General features: G+C 36.6%; 1 protein-coding gene and 1 long non-coding RNA gene across 2 annotated transcripts in view; both read left to right on the plus strand.

Moving 5' to 3' along the window:
* The window catches only part of LOC103879411, a 67486-nt gene extending 64834 nt beyond the window's left edge, over window positions 1-2652 (plus strand). Inside the window, exon 3 of the long non-coding RNA XR_640005.4 lies at window positions 2361-2652. This is a non-coding gene — a long non-coding RNA (uncharacterized LOC103879411). The remainder of the gene's footprint in view (window positions 1-2360) is intronic.
* The window catches only part of HS6ST3 (heparan sulfate 6-O-sulfotransferase 3), a 746570-nt gene that overhangs the window by 590472 nt on the left and 137436 nt on the right, over window positions 1-18662 (plus strand). The gene's annotated exons all lie outside the window — the stretch shown is intronic.

Raw genomic sequence — 18662 nt, forward strand, 5'->3', positions numbered from 1 at the left:
CCATTCAAGACAGATTTGGTGCCTGCATGATGCCAGTGTGTGTGGATGAGAGCTGGCTGCTATGAAAGACCTTGAACCCATCCCAGCACCTCTCTCTGGGGGACAACTCGCACAAACAGTCTGCCACACAGTCCTTGGCCTCTCAATCATTTTCTGCACTTCTTGATGGCATCTAGGAGCCTAGCCTTGTTACGCCACCATGTCATCACCACCTGGTCAGCAATCCCTTGACTCAACCCAAAAAGATGTTGTAGCGCAGCCCAATCCTGCAATATGGATATGTGGAACCTGGCAATCTCCCTGCATATTTGTAAGCCCTCTGAGATCCCCAGACTGCTCTGAGGGAGAGTAAAGAGGATGGATTTAAACTAAGTGTCATTTGAGGCTGGGTGCTCAGGCACTCATGTACCTGTACCCTGGAGGACCCTTTAGTGCATTCCAATCTGGGGTTAGAGGGAAGAGGGCACTTTCATCACACAAGTATGGTAAACTAGATTTCAACAGAGGTGTAAACAGTGTACTAGCACAACTGAGGGAAGTTTTGAAACCATCATACTCCTAAGAGGTTAGATCACAGTTCTTGGTTATATGGGCTGCCATGGACCAACTTGTGAAAAACACTGGCACGAGGGGCTAACCTGCCATCTGGCTTCCCTTCCAGCCATGGATACATTTTTCTTCCCACTTCAGGAATATTTAAATGTCCAGGAAATTAAATAAAAAGTCATTTCTGGAATCCCGGCTTGATGGAAAACATTGGGGAGGCACTAGGAGCATGTGGGTGGGTGAGAAAGAGCATGAAGGCTTTGGAGCCACATAAACATCTGGGAATGCTGACTTCACCACTGACTCGTTATGGGACACTGGACAAATTATAAGTTTTCAGGCCTTCAGTTTTAAAATCTGTAAAGTGGGGCGAAGCTACTTAGCATCATAAGTTATTTTTTCCTAAAATCCTCAAAACGTGCCATATAGATATTTGTTTTCTTTGCCTAGTTGAAATCGTGGACTGTGGTTATGGGGGTTCTCCACAGTTTTCGCTCGAAGAGGAAGAGTGCTTGATCACATTAATTTTGTTTGCATTGGTTTGATACATAAACATCGGAAATAACTAACTACAAAACTATGCTTTACGTTGATCATGATAAGAATACTTTGTTAGATAAGTCCTTATGAAGCCTGTTTGCAACCAATCACCTTTGTCAAATCTGGGAAATTGGTGTAGACTGTTATTTCTCTCCCATCCACTACATTCAAATGCTTGTGAATACCTTCTCTCCATTCCAGTTTCCTCAGTTACAGGCTCTCATAATCTCTTAGCTTATGTCTCTTCATTCCCACTGTAAACCATTTTCTACCCTCCTGCTACTGTACTTACCTTCCCAAAAAGCAAACTGATCCTATCACTCACTTCATTACATCTTTCATTGGACTTTCTGTCCTCGATTGACAAGGATGGGCATGCAAGGTCCTTCATTAACCTAGACTGCTTTTTAATGAAATAATTATAAAATGTATTTTCTTAGCAACAGATTATTTCTTCAAAGAAAATCTGATTTAAAGCCTCATATGGAAAATGAATAAAACTGGGCTGCTTTGCTTAAGCTCTGGAGTGGAAATCTGGAGCTCAACAGCCTCTTCCATTACTCCCACCTCCCCATTTTCCCTGCAGCAAGTCTACATAGCCCAATTCTTCAACCACTAAGTCTGGGTTTGCTAAACTTATGGCCATTTATTGAACAGAGCTTGTTCTCTCATGCCTCATCTAGAAATCTTGTTTTGTCCTTTCTTTTTTACACCATCTGTGTGAAAAATACTTCCTCACTGTTTAGTATTCTGTTGAAGCATTACCCCCAGTGCAAAGTCTGCGCTGACTACCTGGGCAAAGTCATGGGTCTGTTTCATGTGATTGTTTGGCTATATTGTTATCTATTCCACAGACTCAGCTGCTGGAAGCCAAGGAAATGTTTTATTTATCTTGGTGCCTGGACCATAGTGAACACATCATAGATATGGAGGGAGCTAATCAAACACAATTCATAAACTTACTAATTATTTTTCTTCTCTCAAATATTAACTAGTACTCAGGTCTCAGTCCGGATGTTGAGGATGTCTGTCCATATTCAGACCTATATATATTTATAAATGTATATATGCTTTTGTAGCCACAAATACATACCGAACACATTGAAATTATGTTTGTGCATAAATATTTAGGGGGCATAATAATTATTTAAGGCATACAGTCTCTATATCTTTTATTTTCTCTTTATATTCACCAAGCTCTGTAAAATCTTGCCTCCTGAAGCTAAATGTTTTATTCCTCATCTGTGTTTAGTTCATCTTTTGTTCCTATGCAGTTATATTTCAAGATTTGTAGAAACACAATGATTGCTTGATACGTGCAGAATTATCAGAGGAGCTCCGGCTATAAACTGGACAAATGTAAGAGAATGATTTTGACTCCAAAGGCCACCAGTGAGTCTTAGGAAACTGAACGCAGTGGACTATGCCATAGATCCTGGAGCTGCAGTACCTGGATTATAGACCTGATACAAAAGAGACTTCATAATAGCACATTTTTTTCATTAAGCTAAAGTGCTTAAGATGAATTCATGGTGGAAACCTCATTAAAGGCCAATAAAGAAAGAAGCTCTTGTATTGATATTTTTAAATAAATGATGGGTTTATTTCTTTTGTCTTGATCATGATGCAACCTTGCATCAGTTGATGGATTTTTCCCATGTCTTTTGTTAGTACCAAGTGAAAATAATTCCAGAAAAACATCTTATTAGTGTCACCTGAAAAAGAAAATCGTTGACACATTTTCAGAAGCAACTTTATATGCTCCCATTCATTTTTATAAACAATAAATTAATTACCTTTAGGTATTTTACGGGAGACTTTTTCTTTTTCTATACAACACCGTACGTGCATTGAATGGAAGGTATTTCATGAAGGTTTGTTTGATGCAACAGAATTGTTATAAGGATTATTTACATTACTTTTCCTAGTCTCTGCCTTGTATATTTAAAGTATCTGCTTATCCTTCTTAATATTGACAGTATGAGATGGGCGTGTATAATATATCATTTATGATATTTAAATGTCAAACACTCCTTCATCTAGCTAGGGTCCAGCTATATAAAACTGCTCCCATTAAATCTGTCTTATCTGTGCCTCAGTTAGAAATGTCAATTAAAGGAGAAATCTAATCTCATTAGAAAAGCTCAGTGACAGTGCCATGATATTCACATTTATCTGTCAAATTGTGTCTCTTCCCACATTTTGATGTTTTAATTAAACCTTGATGTGCCTTAGCAGAATTTTTACTGATAAAGACCATTCTCTAAAGCAGTCTCTCCTTTTTATTATATGTTTAATACATTGTAAGAGCATGTATGCTAGCAGGTATTATTTAATCATTGGTTTAATACATTTATAATTTATTTATTTTTGGCACTTCGTCTCAGGCAAGTGCTAGCCAAAGCACTGTGGAAACAGAACTGGTAGCCATTCATACCAATAGATTTTAGTCTATTTGGCTAAGAAATTGCATTGTTGTAAAATGATCATCAGTTCTGGGAGAATAGTGTCTCATCATATGTTTACTTTCTATTGATGTTAATAAACTCTTTCTTACATTTTTCTGCAGGAGGTAAAAACATAAGTAATGATAATAACAAAACTAAACAAATCGTTAGTCACATAGCGTAATAGAAGACAATTATTTCTATCTTTGGTTTAATAAACTTTGTGTTAAGAAAATTACAAACCACAGAGTTAGAATCTGAAAACAATTAAATATGAGTAGATGGATTTGGAGGGTAGAGTTTGTTTTTAACAGAAGTAGGCATTTCTATGCCAAATTATTCTGCATACTTTTCTAATTGAAATGATCTTCGTATATGGGGAAATATGAAAGGTTAAGCACTAAGTCACTTTCTACAAGTCCTTTAATATTTACTTACCTAGAAATTGTTCAGCAGTTATAGTTTAGGGGAAAGAAGTTTTGGGTAGCAGAGACAAACACTGATTTCACACATATATGCCTTGCCCCAATAACTAAACTATTTTGCTCAGAGTGAAAATATTCTATATTTTCTACCATATATAATTTCTAGGAATCTGAATAAAATAATGTATCTTGTCTCTAGATCTCTCTCTCTCTCTTTTTTTTTTTTGAAATCGATCTCTCTTTTTAAATTTTTTTCTTAATGTGCCTTTTCATTGGTTTTCCTATATGCATGTTCCAAAAGTTGATCTGTTTTAAACTATATTTCTGCATCTAGAGGCATGCTATTCTAGGGAAATGGGAGATGTCTAATTTTTGAACAACTTTAAATAGCTAAACATTAGCATTAATATTTGACACCATCCAACAGTTCTGAAATGAAGTCTTCACTTGTAGTCAGAAATATAAGTGGAATCAGGGCTTGTGATTCCAGGAGACTTCTATGTATAATTTTAGAGGCTTCTCCAAAACTCAAGCCTAAGAATAAATTTCTCTGTATGCACATATTGGTAAGGGGTGAGAAGCAGGCCAGGTGATCCTGGAAATAGATTCCATGGCAAAGGTAGCCTGTTGCTTGACAGAGGGCCAAACTTTGAATGACTCTGGGATCTGAAGTATTCCCATTGTGTTGTCATCCTTTCACTTAATATCCTTTCACATTCTTGCTACTTGAACTGACAGCCCTAACCTGTTATCACTGGGTAGTGCAGCTCCATGACATAAAATGTGCAGCTAATTACAATGCACTTCACAGTGGCATATGACAGCAAGGATGCTAGAAGACGACCCATCCAAGCAAGAAGCTGCTAGATGCATTTAAGAGCTGCTTCCCAGGACAGTGACAGTAGAAAAATGCTCTGTGTTTATGTGTATGTAATACATACATAATGCATAGAATGCATATATGTGTATATATGTATACACACACAACACAAACATATTTGTACAGCATTGATAATTTTGTTCGTTAGCTTGCAGCAAAGATATATAAGTAAAAAAAAAGATCAATACATAAATTGAGTATTCAGCACACAGAAAACAGAAGTGACCTCTTTGGCAGGGGCTGGTTCTCTTAATCTGATGGTCTTCTATTTTTAACTGATAAGTATCATTTAGCTATTATTCTCTCTGCCATGATTTCAAAACAAACCAGTGAAAAGTGATATTTCAGGTTAAACTAATCATTTTGGCACTACATAGACCAGATATTGATTATTTTGCTTAAGTCAAGAGGATTTATATGCAGATAGCTTATTCATCTCATTACCTCATTTGGGGTTTCTTGTCATATAAAATATAGAAATACAACTACTGGATGTGGAAGGAGTACTAACTTTTAAATATTTGGCATAGATATATGAAATATCAAAGTCTGTATTGTATTTTGTTGCTTTATTCAAGTTTATATCATAAGCACATATTTATGGTTCTGATTAGCCATCTATACGGTGGGTTTCATGCCACCAGGATGTAGTATTTGTGTTAGATACTACATAGAAAATGAACATGATGTCATGAGCTAACGCACTGACACAGTTATCATATATTGACCGTGCACACATCTGAGGCATCACGCAGTTAGGTGTGTAATGTGTATGCACAATGTCCACTCATCTGACAGCGCACCTCTTCCATGATGGGACTAATGGAAAAAGAAGTAGAATTATACCTCAAAGAGATAAAATATATTCTCTTAAACACAGACATACAATGGGAAAAGTAACAGCTACTGCATCTCATTCCAGTTTTCCTTCACCAACCCAGAGTAGTTTCCCAAAACTTCCAAGGAGCCAAGAAATCTGATCCACGTGCCCGTCATGCCACTTGCATTCCCTGACAGATCATAAGGGCCAGAAAGTAATTCAGAGAGTGAAATGTTCAAAGTGCATTTTAGGTGCTCACTTAATGACAGTGACAGGCAAAATCACAGGTATATAGCTTTGGGGTTATCTTTTAAAACAGAAAATAATTTCATTTTTGGAGTGTACAACTTTACATACCTAAGTTATTACTTTCCCACTGGAAACGTAACCCATCATTAAATTTTCATCCAAGGAGGAAGGCGTTTGCCTGCAGTTACACACAACTCATCATCACACTTTCTCATTACCATACATGTCTCCTCCAATTCAGGTCTCATTTTCCTTAGAAACACAGCTTGAAAAGCTTCCTCTTCGCCTATTTATTCAAGCAAATGATGACCTTTCAAGCCAAGAAAATAACTATCACAAGTGAAAAGGTATTTTTATTGATGTAGAGACCAGATTGTAGCTTATTCCACAGCAATGTATTTATCCCCCCAACTCAATAATTATAGTTTATTACCTGTGTAAACAGTGCTGAAATGTACAACTATTTAGTACAACTCAGAGGTCAAAGCCATCTAAAAAAGTGTCTTGAATTTTTATTTCCATTGAATGCAAGGTAACTGAAACTATTCCATAGCTTCAACATTCTATCTTGTGCTGGCTAAGCACATCTGAGAAGCTTTGATCATCATTTTTTTATTGTTGTTTTTGTTGTTGTTTGATTTTAGTACATCTAATATTTATATTACTGAGACACTGAAGGCACAAAATAGCTCCTGTGTCAAGAAGTTTATGACAGTGGGGCTATCTCTCATGCAACTAAATATTAAAATAGAAAGGTTTACTGAGGAAGCAAGTACTCTTAAGGTCAAGAAAAGTTACAATGTCATGTATTTGTATCAGGCCCCTAATCAAGTTTGTAACATTCTCGCTATGGGGCTTCATTTCCCTATTGTGGAAGGAGACTTAGAAGATAACAGTACATGACAGTGGTGTGAGGAATGGGATTCATAGCCATAGGTTACAGACACACTTTATTACACATCTGTTATCTATAGTTACTTTTCATGCTATTCCTCATTATGTAGTCCAATACATGTTATAATCAGATATATTAAAATGTGGATTTTGGTATTTAATACTCAGTGGAGATAAAAGCACAATTTATGCGTGCTTCCTACTCTCTTTCCTCAGGGCCTCTTTTCTCCTTTTAGTTAAAGAAACACTGAGCAAATACCAAATATATACTGAAAAAGCAAGAAGTGCTTTTTTTTTTTTAACAAATATGGTGGCAAAATGTTCATTTTGTGAATATTTTCATTATAACAAATATAGAAAATAATTCTGTTAAAAATAATCTGTATGGTGAGACAAATTTACACCTTCTAGCCCCAGTGAATAAATTGTCTTATTCATAATAGAATATTCGTGTGCTTTCAAGGCAGGCTATTAAAAGTTTTTTGTGGTGGAAACTTCTGGGTTTGGGATGAGTTTTCGTGCTATAACACATGGTGTGTTCTTTTTTGTGTGTGCGATTTGGTCACAGTTGGCTGAAAGTCAATTACTTTGAATTTGGGCAACTTATGTTTGTAACACATCTAGACAGGGTGAATTTAAAGAATGACTACAATATGCAGAATGTCTGTAAACATGCTCACAGTTGAGCTCACTTTGGTATTTTAGATTTGTAGGAAATGAAGGGCAGAAATGATTACATATTTCCAACTCGCATATAAGCAAATCTCTGAAAAATATGAAGCATTTTCTGTCTCTAAAATGATCTAGTAGTGTGCATGTCAATCTGAGATGCAGTACACACTACGATCTGAATGTATCTAAATATTATTGCAGATAAGGGCAGGTGTGGTGGTTGGTGGCCTTGGGAATAAAGTAGTAAAAGTTGAAGGGGACTGTCAAGGATTGAGACTCTCCATCTTTTTAGGCATATGGACAATAGATGGAGAAGAAAAAGCCAATGAGACAGACTTACTGACACTGTAATTTCTCACTAAACACTGGCTAAAACAATGAATGAGACAGTCAAACACTGCATTAGTCCCCATTTGCATAATCTTGATAAATCTATGAATGGATTTGACTATCTCTGGCTCCAAATTTGTCAACGAATGTCTTTCAAACCTCCCCGTGGTGGTACTAAGCTAGGCCAAGGGAGCATGACTGAATGCTGTGCTTCTATGAATTTGTTTTATATTTTAAATGGATTTTGATAGTGGGATTTATGTGGCTTCGTCAAGCTGAGCTGGTGGCGTGAAGAGGCAGGATTGGTTTAGTCTGGATCCAAAGAATGCAAGATGCAGGGTACTTTCTTCCTTCTGCTTTTAATTGCTGCCTGCACCTTTGCAGGTCTTCTGAAGGATAGTGCTGAAGGAATAATGGAGAAGAGATGCTCACTTGATATAGAGCTTTATTCTAACCCCATCAACTGTCAAATTAACAACCTCTAAATTTAAGAGTGTTTTCGTTAATGAGTTTTTCTTGAACTTATGAATCTGTCAGTTGTGTATGAACTCCCTCTCCTTTAAAGTGACCTATTTAACATGATGAAATATATTTATAATCTTCATTAAATAAGCTGCCCATCATCATGCAAAGGGCCCCACTTGATATCCCTGGCCTATGTCCTTCATCCACCCACTGTGGACATACACTGTGCTTTGCCAATCCTCATTTACTCAAGTTTTCTCTCTCTCAGCATCCTCCTCACTACTATGTGTTTGAATCCTGCTTATGCTTAAAAATCCAGTTGAAATCCTATACTCCTAGAGGTCTTTTCGATCACCTCCATCTAAAGAGGCACCATCTGTGGAGTACTTATTATTTGGGCCTTGGGCTAGGGGCTTGTATTTGCCAGTGTAGTGGATATTGATTCACACTTTATAGTCTGATTGTGTTCTGCTGTTTATCAGTTGTGTGACTGGGGCAAGTTATTTAACTTACCTTATTTTCCTCTTCTGTAAAATGAGTGTAATCAAAGTATAGCCTTCAAAGGAGTGTTCTGAGGCTTACATAAAAATGACATATATAAGGGTTACCACTGTACAGAGTCAGCACCTAGAAAGTTATTACTACTCCCAAGCCTCGTTAGGGTCCTGGAAGGGAGGTACCAGTAACTTCTTTACAGCTAGTCAGTTAAAGGAACTGGAATTTAAATCCAAATGTTGGGGACAATAAAATCCAGGCTCTTTTCTATTTTCCGTATCTTTCCCTCATCTAAATTTAAGATATTGATCTGTAGAAAATTTAACATTTATGATAAACTATATTCTGGTATAGTTTATGCAGATGCCCTATAACCCCAAGTACATTGCCAGTGGACAAAAGGGCAGGCATCATGGATTATACTTAATAAGAGGGTCCCCCAAAATGTGTTAATTGATTGCTTAGTCATCAGGGTCACCCATTGTGTTCGTAGTTTTGCTTGCTTTTTTTTTTTTTTTTTTTTTGGTGATTGTGTGGTGATTGGCATATGGAAATAAGAATACCTGCTTTATAAACATGCAGAAAATGCAGCACAAGTTGTGGTCCACTTTTAGAGATAGATAGATGTGAAGAAAAGAGAGCGGCTGTCCCCTTGGCTATTCTTTCTTTCTTTCTTGTCCAGAAGTTTGTCAATGGATGCTTGTCAAGAAATAGAATTTTAACTTCGGAGGATGTGGGCCACAGGCACCTCTTTTTTTTTTTTTTATTATACTATGCAGTGTCCAGTTTTGATTTTGCATTAACATTGATAACTTAGCTATATGATAGACTGAAGATTCACAGCAGAAGGGGGTAAAACAAGTAGGAAAAATTGGCCTGTTTTGAAGAAGGCACTAGGTGTCCTTTAAATGATTGTGTTTTAAATTGCAGGGAAGGAAAAGCTTTGATAGATGCTAGAACAGAAATCCCTTCTTAAAGACTGGACATTGCTAGGTCATAGATTTGAGATGTTGGACTCATTCCTTAACTCCTTACAAGGGGGTTTTATACCATCCCATTCCTACAACATTAGTTTAATAGCATAAATGAATCCTTGAATGAAATGAAATAGAAACTTAAAGGAAAATATTATCATTTAAAATATACTGGACAGAGAATTGATGGACTCCAAACCTTAGGCAAAATACAAGAATACTAGAACATTTGGTTTGATTACTCAGGTTATAATTCATATGCAGACATAATAGACTGTGTGTGACTTACTATTCAAAATGTAATCAAGTCATCTTTGATAGATTGGTATTTTGAGTTTTTATAACAAAAGCTTTTCTAGACACTATTGCATGACTGTCTTCTGATTTGGTATTTGAAACCAGATAATGGGATATCTTATAAACACACATAGACTTCTCTAGTATGTGTCCCAGGACCTTCGTGGATCATCTGAAATAAAATCATCTCCTGGGCATGGAAGGAATAAATGCTGAGGAAGTACTCTTGACTCTGGCATCTTGCAATATTTACCTCCATTTGCCTGGACAGAGATTACCCTTCAAGTGCTGTCAAGGACTTCTGAAATTGGTGAAATGCATTTCTTGATCACTTTTCAAAAATGCCTCTGTGCAGTGATCATTACTCTGCATGGAAACTACCTAGGGGTAGGGAAATAAAATTCATTACAAACACATAAGAAGGTCCTATCACTTGTGAAATGAACACATGTAGTAGATATAAGGAAATAATCTGAACATGACTTTTATTCTTCTCATTGTCACTGTCCAGCTATGATTGTTGTTAAATTTTTCCATCTCTAAGTTGAGAATGAATGCCTACCTAATAAATTATTTATAGAGAAACATAAAATGTCAAGTGTCTAGCACAGTCCTTGGCACACAGCAGGCCCCCAGTACTTTCCAATTCCCTTTCCATCTCATAGAGAGTCCATCACACTGGTCAACTATTACTGTGTCTACATAACGGCATATATTATATCAGAAAGTAATAAATCAAAGCACATGACTAGTAGCCTTTAATGGATCTGCTTCATTTCACATCTCAGCAAAATGTTTATTTCAAATTAATGTGTCCTGACATAAGGAGGGGATGTGTTCAGCCAAAATATTTAATTTGCAGCTGCTTCATGATTGATAAGTTGTCACAGGGCCATGTGTAAATGATTGCTCTGGTGACAGGCTACTGAAGATAAGGGATTTAAACTGGGATGTTAAATATAAGATGGCAGTCAGCTTCCATATGTCCCTAGCCTCACTCATTTGAACTCCATAGTCTTTAAAGTGTTGAGCACTTGCAGGAACCCTATTGTCTTTTTTCTTAGCACTGGTAGTCATATATAAAGAACTGAAAGATGGGACAATCAGTTGGAATTTAAACAAAGATTATAATTTAGGTTTTTGACTTTGTAAGAGGACAATATTGGCCCAGCACATTTTGAGAGTTTGCTAGCCAGCTCAGAAAACTCTGGTCAGTTCTTTTTCTTTACTGTATTTTATTTTATTTTATTTTATTTTTCTTTCTTTTCTCTTCCTCTTTTTCTTTTCCCCTTACTTTTCTTCCCTTCTCTTCCTTTCCCTCATTCCTTTTCTTTCTTTTTTTTTTTTCTTTGTCCTATGTCTTTGGAACAACCTGAACACTCACTGAGCAGAGAAAAGATGTCAAAGATAAATAGCAAATTTGGATGTGTAATCTAGAGAAATTAACTCTTACATGAGTGCTTGCTCTTAGCTAGCTCTTAATCAAGGCACTCTTTAATTTCATTTAACTCTAACACCAGTTGATTACCATCAGGTAGGTGTTAATATTCCTACTCTACAGTAGAAGAAAACAGTGATAGAAATTAAACAATGCACGTTCAAGGTCATACAACTTACAAGTGAGAGAAACAGCATTCAAATCTGAGCACAAGCCTAAATACAGTATATGGTACTTATACTCCAACTTTCATAACTAAATCATGTTTATTATGACTCAGAGAATGACTAGTCTTAGAATGTTGAAGATTGATCATTTGATACTTAGGCAAGATTGAAATTTTTAGAGTCATTCAAACAAATATTTCTAGGAAAGAAATAATTTCTTCATTTCTGCAAAATTATGTAGCCTTGGAGGCCATGACATAGTACAGTTGTCCATCAGTATCAATGGGGGATCGGTTTCAGGATCTTCCTCGGATACCAAAAGCCATTAATATTCAAGTCCCTAATACACATCCTCCCATATACTTTAAATCATCTCTAGATTCCTTATATTACCTAATACAGTGTAACACTATGTAAATAGTTGTTATATTATTTAAGGAATGAAAACAAGAAAAAAAGTCTGTACATGTTCACTACAGAAACTTTTTTTCCAGATATTTTGTATCAATGGTTGGTTGAATCCACGAATGTGGATGGAACCCACTGAGAACCAACTGTTTATTCAAGGACACTTGCCACTGTTAGATTCCCAAATCTGTTGGGAACTTTAATCACAGATTCCTTTCAGGGCACTTGTGCAAAGCCTGAAGATGAAAATAATTAAACTACATTAAAATTCCATACTGAACAATTCAGCAGCATCTATTTTTATGTGAATATTAATAATGTTTCATAGGATAGCAGATGTTCATTTTTCATTTCTTTTTTCTGGAATAGCTTTTATTCACATTTGTAAACAAAAGTGTATATTTTGCATTCCCTTATTAATTTTGATCTATTAATTCTTTTGTGATTTATTTTTGTCTTGCATTCAGCATTATGCAAATCCAGTTGCTACTATCAAAACTTACTATGTAGGAGAAAATCTGTTGTTGTTAGATTGGTGCTTTTTCTAATGCACTATTCGAGGGACATTGTGCAATCTGTATTTTACCAAGCTCATATTGTAAATTTTGCTTTAAAAGGACATTTGTTGCTAACTGATGGTTCCCATTTGCGAACTTAAGTTTCACATTCAGGCACAATAGCCTCCAAGGGTTGATGTCCCTCTACAATCCCAATTCATACTTTCATTCTAGTCCTCTAAAATAATACTCACCCTTCTTCTAGTCACTCACTTTTCGGTAGATAAGGCTACCTTCTCTACAGGTGATGGGTAAAAAAGCTGATTGTCTTGTTTCACCTGTTTTTAATAAAAACATAGAAACGGATCCCAAGCTTATCACTGAATATGGAACAACCTTCTCTAGTGTCTGATAGAAGTAACTTTGCTATGTGATTATTTTTTGATTTGGCCAGATTCTTTTCCTTTTTTTTTTTTTTTTTTTTTTTTTTTTTTTTTTGGTGGTGTTTCTTCACTTTTGTTGCCCATACTGGAGTGCAATGGTGCAACCTTGGCTCACTGCAACCTCCACCTCCCAGGTTCAAGAGATTCTCTTGCCTCAGCCTCCCAAATAGCTGGGATTATAGGCATGCACCACCACGCCCGGCTATTTTTGTATTTTTAGTAGAGATGGGGTTTCACCATGTTGGTCAGGCTGGTCTTGAACTCCTGATCTCAAGTGATCCACCTGTCTCAGCCTCCCAAAGTGCTGGAATTACAGGCATGAGCCACCATGCCCAGCCGGCCAGATTCTTTAGGACCGCATTATAGTTATTGTGTAATCCAAATTGTTTCAGCTATTTATTCTCATGGTAAAATGATGATTGACTGTAAGCAGAACCTAGGAGGAATTAGGCAGAGTCAGTGTGATACCATCCTTTACAAAAGTTCAAGCCAGAATGGAACACGTTAATAGTAACATTCTCAATCTCTGAATATCTTTTATTTGGGAAGTAGAGAGACAGAAACAGAGACTTTTCTTTAAACTAAAGTTACATGGGTCCAGATTTAACCCTTAATTCATATTTGCTGCTGTTCTTAACAATTGTTTATAACTTACAGACCTAAAACTCCACAGGCACCTGAGCTTGAGCAGTCATTTCCTTCTTATATTTACAGGAAGTTATATCCTTTTTTCCTGTCTATAGTTTTATTTCTCTTTTTTAACTTTTGTTTTAAATTCAGGGGTACATGTGCAGATTCATTATATAGGTAAACTTGTGTCATGGGGGTTTTCTGCACAGATTATTTAGTCACCCAAGTATTAAGCCTAGTACCTATTACTTATTTTCCTGAACCTTTTCCTTCTCCCACCCTCCATCCTCTGAAAGGCCCCAGTGTGTGTTGTTCCCCTGTCCTTGTGTTCCCATTAGTTAGCTCCCACTTATAAGTGAGAACATGTAGTATTTGGTTTTCTGTTCCTGCATTAGTTAGCTAAGGATAATGGCCTCCAGCTGCATCCGTGTTCCTGCAAAGGACAAGATCTCATTCTTTTTTATATGTACCACGTTTTCTTTACCCAGTCTACCACTGACGGGCATTTATGTTGATTCCATGTCTTTGCTATTGTAAAGAGTGCTGAAATGAATATATGCATGCATATGTCTTTATGATAGGTTGATTTATGTATTTATATAGATAGAATGATTTATATTCCTTTGGGTATATACCCAGTAATGGGATTGCTGGTTCAAATAGTAGTTCTGTTTTTAGGTCTTTGAAGAACTGCCACACTGTTTTCCACAATGGTTGAACTAATTTACACCCCACCAACAGTGTGTAAGTGTTCCTATTTTTCCACAAATTCACCAACACCTGTTATTTTTTGACTTTTTAATAATAGCCATTCTGATTGGCGTGAAATGGTATCTCATCAGTGATGTTGAGCTTTTTTTAATATGCTTTTTGGCCATGTGTATGTCTTCTTTTGAAATCATGGTTTTAAGTTTTATGAGGGAAAAAACAACACAAACTTGATGTATCAAAACAAGGGTGTATGCGTGTGCACACCCACACTGATTTTTACAACGACGCAGACACCTAGAAACTCAGGGTGAAAACTGTCTTTGAAAAACTTTTGGTCAAAAGTCTCAGCTGTTTGATGCTTGCTAGCATATCAGCTAAGTGTTTGAACATGCCTAGTGATGAGAAGGCCCATTTCATGTAGGGATACTTTTGTAGTTTTTTTTAAAAAATATTTTTTATTTAATGTCCTTCCTTATGTTGGTCAGAAAAAAAAAAAAAAAAAGCCAACTATCTCTTTAGATTCTGCTCATTGGTCCTAGTTTACTTCTTTGAGGCAAAATATTGAAGGTGGCTTTCATGTAACCCCTGAGTCTTCTCTAAATCAATCATCCCACTGAACATAAGACATCTTCTAATTCTGTCCTTTGTGATGGACAGTCTCCTTTGAAGGTGTTGCAGTTCCCTTTGCCCTTCTGAATGTCTGATAGCTATTCTCACATCTTACAGATGGCCGTGAGAAATAGGCATACAATTCCTGGAGAACAATTTGGCAATATATAACAAAAGATTTTAGAAAGTACTTGCCCTTTTTATTGTTTTTGTCTCGTTCTTTCTCCCAGACTGGAGTGCAGTGGCACAATCATGATCATAGCTCACTGCAGCCTCGAATTCCTGGGATCAAGCAATCCTCCCACCTCAGGCTCCTGAATAGCTGGGAATCCAGGCACATACCACCACCCTCAGCTGTATTTTTTTTTTTTTCTTTTAGAGATGGAGTCTCACTATGATCCCCAGGCTGATCTTGATCTCCTGGCCTCAAGTGATCCTCCCACCTCAGCCTCCCAATGTGCTAGGATTACAGGTGTGAACCACCATGCCCAGCCAGTATGTACCCTTTGATATAGCAATTTCTCTTATAAAAATTTAACATAAAAAATATTGAGAAGTATAAGGTTCGTATACAGTGATGTTCAATGCAACATTAACCATATTAACAGTAGTAATGAAAATTTGGGGGAAAATATCCAAAAATGAGGGGTTAAAGAATCAGGCCTTCTGGCTCCAAGTGTTAAACTAAGAATATATGTTCATATCTTCTTCCTTTATAATAACTTATTAAAATTTAGTAGTATAAATCCATAAGCAGTAAGGAACGCTACATAGGGAGAAGAGTCTCTCAGTGGATGAGAGGGTTCAATAAATTTCTCGATGTATCAGTGAAGGTCCTACCAGAGAAATTGTAGGAGATGTGTATTAATAAATGTATTTTAAGGAATTTGCTTACTTGACTGTGGGGCTGGCTAGACAGATATGAAATCCATAGGCCAGGCTGTCAGAAGGGCCGGCTGGAACTTTCTGACATGGGCTGCATTTGCAGTCCCCAGGTAGATATCTTCTTTTTCAAGTGTGTCTTGGCTCTGCCCTATGGTCTGGCAGCTGAGTGAGACACACCCAGATTATCAAGGATAGTCTCCCTTATTTAAAGTCACTAATTACGAGCTTTAATCTTATCTACAAAATACCTTCACAGTAACTGCTAAATTAGTGTTGACTGAATAACTGGGACCTATGGCCTGGCCAAGTTGACACTTAAGACTGACCATCACACTACAAAATGTAAAATGAATGGAAGTATGTGCACTGATGAACTGGAGAGAAAGAATTCCCAACATATGAAGTACACTGACCAGCAACAGCAGAGGAAGGGGCTGACCGGTTTGGCTGAACCCCAGGAACAGTGTTCAGGAGGGACTGGGAAGTCAGACTGAAAAGTGTGTTTACGGGAGGTCTGTTGGTCTCCTCACGTATTTCTTTCTCTTGTTCTTGCACAACAGCACACAAACAACCTTTATACCTGAGCAAAAAATGGCAAATTTTTCTCTAAGAGAGCAGAACTAACACCTGGAAAGAATTAGGACAGCTAACGTGAGTTTTGACAGGCAAGAGTAAAGCCTGCCTCATTTGGCATTTAGAAGGGGTCCCAAGCCTGACAGGAACTCAAGACCTGCTCTCACCAAACCAAAAAATAATGAATGAATGTAGTCCACACATGCAGATGTGCCTCTCAGGCAGCCTGTTTTCTCATTCTTAAATATCAGTGGGCAATCAGAATTTTCAGACATTTGAGGAAGAATGCAGCACTAAAAAAAAGAGTGCAGTGGAATAAATATCCCAGAAAATTCAGGAAACAGAGATCACTTATAATAACTGTAACTATTATATTCAGGGAGATTTGAGAAGATAATACATTCATAAAACAAAAAAAGATGCCATGAACAAGACAGACAAAAAGGTACCCATGGGAATTTTATATATATATATATGTGTGTGTGTGTGTGTGTGTGTGTGTATATATATAAAATGTATATATGTGTGTATATGTGTGTATATATGTATATATTATGTATATTTGTATGTTCACATATAAAATTATAAATGTGTGTGTGAATCTTTTTAAATGAGCAGATTGCTTAGACAAAGAGGAAAATATATTCCAAAAATAGTAAAAATCTAACAATTGGAAAATAGATAAAATGTTAGACATTGAGACCAATCCATGTACCCTAACATATGGCAGTTAAAAGTTTCACCAAAAGAAAAGAGAAAATATAGAAGGAGAGAATAGAAACGAGATAATGCAATAAACTTTTTAGAACCAAAGAGGACAAGATCTTTCCAATTAAAAATTTCTGTGAAGTGCTGAATAAGAAAGCACCTATAAACACCTATAAGGAATAAGAAAACACCTACAGCTAGATATTGCAAAATTTCAGACCACCAGAAATTTTTAAAAATCCTAAAAATGTCCAGATAGAAAATGTTAACAAAAGTGCAGCTCATCTTGAAGGAGGTAATAATCAGCAACAATATATCAAAAACTGGTTTCAAGCCAATCCCATAACCTCTATGACTTTTTTGATAAAATATTAGTAAAATTATTTCATTACTTTGTCAAAGTTAAGTTATAGGTTAAACTCTGTATATCTTAATGGCCCATCCAGCTCAATTAGGCCTTCAAGATGTGGTACAATGATACAATGCCTTTTTGAAGACAATGGTGCAATGCCTTTAAACTACAAGTGTAAGGGAAAATTGTTTTCTATTGGTAAATGGTTATCTTTGGGTGGCAAAGTGACCACTTATTTCATTTGTCTTTGAAGTGTTTTCATATTATTCTCTACTATTTTCCAGAGAAGGATGTAGTATGTTTTTATACTTTTAAAAGTGTGATATGCAGAAGCAAACACAAAATACCACATATTGCCAAATCAGTGCTAAATAGTGCACTTTATTACACAACACCTTTAAAATACTTCATTTCTACTGAGTGATGAACTAAGACTGTATTAGCCTTCTTGGTGACAATAGCTTTCCTGAATCCTAATGAATTTATTGACAGTCTGGACCCGTAAACTATTTTTCATCAGTGTATCCCTTAGACATCTCTCCTGTATTAGTCTGTTTTCACACTGCTGATAAAGACAAACCTGAGACTGGGCAGTTTACAAAGAAAAAGAGATTTAATGGACTCACCGTTCCATGTCGCTGGGGAGGCCTCACAATCATGGCGGAAGACAAAAGGCACATCTTACATGGCAGTAGGCAAGAAAGAATGAGAACCAAGTGAAAAGGGAAACCCCTTGTAAAACCAGCAGATCCCATGAGATTTATTCACCACCACGAGAACAGCATGGGGGATATCGCCCCCATGATTCAGTTGTCTCCCACCAGCTCCCTCCCACACCACATAGGAATTATGGGAGCGACAATTCAAGATGAGATTTGAGTGGGAACACAGCCAAACCATATCATCTCCCTTGCTCAGGACCTGAGCATTTCTTTCCTGTTTGCTTGTTTGTAGTTATGTCAAAAACTGTACATTATTCCTCTTAAATTCTTTTTATTTGAACAACCATCATGTTTGTTGTTGAAATTTTTATGGATGAGTTTTATCTCCTATAAGAAACCTAAACTAATATATCTGTGAGTCTTCATACTAAAATAAGTTGAGTTCTTTGCTTGTCACACTGTGTCTGGGTCTGTGTAGGAAAGGAGGAAAAATTATCCACTGTAAGGAGAAATAGAATTTAATTCCTTCTGGCTCCAAAGAGACT

Source organism: Papio anubis, chromosome 15 (genome assembly GCF_008728515.1).
Source record: "Papio anubis isolate 15944 chromosome 15, Panubis1.0, whole genome shotgun sequence".
Classification (NCBI taxonomy): domain Eukaryota; kingdom Metazoa; phylum Chordata; class Mammalia; order Primates; family Cercopithecidae; genus Papio; species Papio anubis.